The 4,648-nt window shown below is 39.8% G+C and overlaps 1 long non-coding RNA gene across 1 annotated transcript in view; it reads left to right on the forward strand.

The window, feature by feature from the left end:
- LOC116686682 (uncharacterized) overlaps window positions 1-540 on the forward strand; it is an 8,135-nt gene extending 7,595 nt beyond the window's left edge. The window contains exon 3 of the long non-coding RNA XR_004331327.1: window positions 422-540. This is a non-coding gene — a long non-coding RNA (uncharacterized LOC116686682). The remainder of the gene's footprint in view (window positions 1-421) is intronic.
- The last annotated feature ends 4,108 nt before the right edge of the window (window positions 541-4,648 follow it).

Consider the following 4,648-nt stretch of genomic DNA (forward strand, 5'->3'; position numbering starts at 1 on the left):
GGCTGGTGAAAATAATTTGGACAATAGGTATGAATGTGTCTGTATACAAAAGATATGACTGAATGCTAGATTGTGTGTTGAAGATGGCTTTTACTATTGCATCACAGCAGTACGTTGTTGAATTTGAGGAGGAGGTGGTTGCAGATGTTCCCTATGCAGGCCATGATCCTCAAGATTGATGCAAAATACATTGTTTTTGAGCAATGCCTCCTCAGCCTGTTTGAGACCTGCCCTGTGTGCACAAGGGTCTGTAATGTCCTGTATTGACCAACTATGCCCTCACTGGCAGTTATTCAGACAGTGGAAGAGTCCGCCAGTTACTGGAAGCACCCCTATGGGCAACCTTCAGCTGTCTGCTGACATTTACTTTTGTGGTGCTTCATTTTTGAAAATGAAAAAAGGTACTGTGATCATTGTATAGATTTTTGAGGCAATGCAGCTGAGAACACATACTTATGATGCCTTCAGAAGACATGCCAGGACATACCTGGAACCAGCTATAATCCACAAATTGACTGAATGGCAAATACAAAAGCTTAAAATGCTGAGTGAGGCAAAGAGTGTTATCACCGGGGGTGATGTGGGAGCAGACTCACCAGGTACACTGTAGTTCTTTCTGTCTGAATGTGTAGATAGATAGATAGATAGATAGATAGATAGATAGATTATTATTATAGATAGATTATATTATAGATATTTATTGATCCCAAAAAAATGGGGAATTATGGTGTTACAGCAGCAAACATACATCAGTCACACAGCACAGAATATAAACAAAAGTGAAATACTAGGATACAATATACATACATACAATATACATGAAATAATAATAATAATAGAAATAAAAATATAAGAACAAATATTTGAATATATACAGGATGGGAAAACAAAATGTGCAACTGCTTAAATAGTATGCTAAAATGTAAATAAACCAATTGTACAGGTTGCACTTAGTGCAGGATTGTGGTGTCTCAGGCTCTTATCTAGCACCCAGTGATAATGTGTTAAAGAGTTGTATTGCCTGTGGTAGGAATGATTTCCTGTAGTGGTCCGTGCGTCAGCGAAGCTGTCGGAGCCTCTTAGAGAAGCTGCTCTCTGTTGGACCAGTGTGGGGTGGAGAGAGAGGTCGGGGTTATCCATTATGTATGCATTATAACAAGTATTTCAGGTAAGGTGTTGCCGTCCACTAAATAATTACACTCTCTTGTTTGTTGACTAAAAATCTAAAAACCATTACATTCTAGGACATTCTGCAAAGTATCGGAGCTACATAACGATGAATGTGCAGCCCACCGAAATCGCAGACATACAGCTGGTGCAAGTAATTGAAATCATTTGGACTAAGGGCGGCCACATACTGGTTGCGTCACGTGAGCATGTCAGCTACGTGGCGTGTCCATTTTTATTTCCTCTCCCATGTGAACAGAATAGAGCTTGCACACTGCTTGCGTGACACGCACGTCTCAGGCGCGGCGTGAGCATGCATGGTGTGTGAATGGCCTGACGCCATAGATCACAGACACATGCACAAGTGGTACTTACATTAGTGTCATTAGAACCCATTATAAGCTTTATTTGTCTTATCAATGTTACACATGTGGTCAAAATGGTCAGAAAGGTGTATGTACACAATCACCTGTTTTGGCAAAATGTTAATGGACACCTGTTGTATGTGTGTCTTTCATTCTACACAGAGCAACGAGGTGGGGGAAAGCTCATACATGGGGAAGGAGGGTCTTATAAGAAGCTTGGACCTCCTACATGGAAGTGGTGTGAAGTTGGACTGTAATATCACTGATCGTCACCGTTAGATCCAAAAGTTCCTCAGAGAACGTAAAATCACCCACTACTATGACATATGGCATGTAGCAAAAGGTAATCTGATCTTTATTTTTATATGTATAATTAATTACATTCTAATGATGTAGATTATTGGACACTTTTGTGAAGTTATCGAAAACTTCAAAAATATATGAACACTCAACAATTTGTATATCTAACTATGTTAATTTCACTACAGTTGTCAAAGAAGCTGGATCAACTTGGCAAAGACAAGGACTGTGCTTTGGTGAAAAAGTGGCATAAAAACATAGTCAACCACCTTTATTGGTTTGCCACAAGCTCCGTCCATGGAACTGAGAAGGTAGCGAAATGGAAGTCTTTGTTGAACCACATTCAGGATGTCCACATTCTGACCCAGCCTTCCACCAAGTGTGTATATCCACCAAAGGCCTCAAAGGACCATAGCAAGTGGTTTCAACCAAGTCTGTATTCTAAAGCAATGATTACACATTTGTGTGTATCTTTAACAGTCATGGTTTTAAATTACAGTTTAAATTGACTTTCTCATGGGCACGTCAGCTCTGAACAGACTTGACAAGGTCCTAACAAACAAGAGAAACCTTACTGATGTTGAAAAGCTTAGCCATCATTTCCAGCTGTGGATTCATTCCACAGTGTCATCCAGCGGTTTGCTCCCAATAATGTTGTTTTCCCCTTAATTGGAATGATACGCAGGTATGTACACTCCCTATGAACTTCATCATTGAACAAAACAAGTCTTTAGAAAAGGCAAATGTGAATGGGGGACAAATTGTCTGCAGAAACTGGTCTTGTTCAGTGAAGGTGTGAGTCATGAGCAATGGTCTAGAGACATCAAGCCTAATTGCCGGCCTTCTAAATGCAAATCGTTTCAGTTTTAAGCTGCTCTAACTGCAAGACACTTGTAACAACACTGGTTAGAGTACTTTGGAGTACTGGTTAGAGTACTTAGCTTTGGCACAGCTTAGAGGTTTAGCAACTGCTTTTGCTGTGAGTTAACTGGAGTATTTTGCTTGGTGTGTGTAACAGTTAATTATACAATTATGGTACAAAATTTATGTTTTTTGTTTTAGGTTGTATCTTGCTGACATGCACTTCAAAGAGAATGCTGATCGCCCACAACGGAAGACAGCCAAGGGGAAACTAATGTACAGATTTCTGTTCCCAAAGGCCAAAAGGGGAGGTTACACTGTCGAACAAGTGAAGACAGAGCCAACAATTTGTAAGTTTAGGCATTTTTATTACAAACAAAAAATAAAAATTTAAATCGTATAGGCACTAAAAAAAACTTTTCAGATACTACAAACAACAAATCCATATGTGCAATGGTATAGGTGCTAAAAATGACTTTTCACACACACAATAGGCTATGTCTTAGACCTGATGCGACTGGTGTTTGAGGAGATCATCCATTCCTTATCTGGAAGCAGTCTGGCAGATTCCTGTGCCCCAGGACCTGTGTGCTCAGCTCTACAGGCCTTCCATGGACGATGCTGTTGCTGACCATGTGTCACGGTTCAGTCGAGGGGGGGGGACTTGAACCCGACATTCTGTCCTGAAGCATCCAGTAACTCCCTCTGTATATGCTGCACCACACAAGAGGGGATAACGACACGGACAAAATCCCAGCACCAGCTCACAAAGGTCCTATAGGCCATTTGTCTGCATTGCCTGCAAAGAGAACAGGGTGTAGTGGAAAATCACATTTTTTATCTTTCAGATTTCAGAGTATAACACTGGATGATTGTTTTGAAACAAAATAAAGTTTTTCATTTTGTTGTCTTAATAATACAGTGTGTTTTTGTAATAATGCTGAACCAATGATCAATGGGTAATGTTATAAACGTTTTATTCATATACTTGAACTGCTAATAGTGGTATAAAATTGGCCTCACCTTTCCATCCCTCTGATTCTCACCCGGCCATGGTCAACTCTGTAAATAGTCACTGCATTTTGCAAAGAATATATATTGAGGCACACAGGATGAAGGCCAGGGTGGTCAATCATACAGGTTATCTCCTCAGGAACCCGGGTCATTCAGACTTGTAAAAAAAAAAACACAGTGAGCCTGCTGTTATTTTTATACAAACTGAACAAAAATAGTAGGCTCCTGTCCAGCTAAATGGACGTCCTGTTGTAAGATAACATATTACTACTACAAGGCAAAGAATGTACGTAACTCATAATCACAATCAATCACTATTCAGCAGGAGGGTGTACGGTAACAACATTACAATAGTGACTAAGAGACTTTTGTTGTGAGCAGCTCTATGAACTGCCCACTACAAACTGGCCACTAACTTTTACAAACTGCCACTAACTTTTCAGCCAACTGGACATCTTGACTGAAATTGTGAGGGTACAAGTTGTAAAATATTTCTCTGTGTGCAAATTAATAACTTATGTTGCATACAATGGTAAAAACAAACCTAATACAAAGTTATGCTTAGGCTTATATGTTGAAAATGCAAGTAAATGCTAAATGACAAAACTTACCAGTCTAAAAGGAGTTATTTCCAATCTACTGGCAGGTTGCTCCTCTGTATCAGATCCTTCCTCTGATTCAGGCTCAAACAGGTACGGTTCAACACCTAAAGTATCCATGCTATCTCCACCTTGGATGTTTTAGTGAGTGCTGTTGGTCATGTCCAAACAGCGTGCAGCTTATTTAAATATTCATGAGCAGACGATATTAGGCAGAACACTTCTCGTTTCAATCCATGTCAATTTAACAGGGTGGCATGAGGGCCAAAAGACCAGCAAAAGCTTTCATTTTTTACATTTTCAGCCCAACAAATGTTACCCTATCAGGAGACCTTAAGGAAC

This window comes from Etheostoma spectabile, unplaced genomic scaffold, assembly GCF_008692095.1.
Source record: "Etheostoma spectabile isolate EspeVRDwgs_2016 unplaced genomic scaffold, UIUC_Espe_1.0 scaffold433, whole genome shotgun sequence".
Classification (NCBI taxonomy): domain Eukaryota; kingdom Metazoa; phylum Chordata; class Actinopteri; order Perciformes; family Percidae; genus Etheostoma; species Etheostoma spectabile.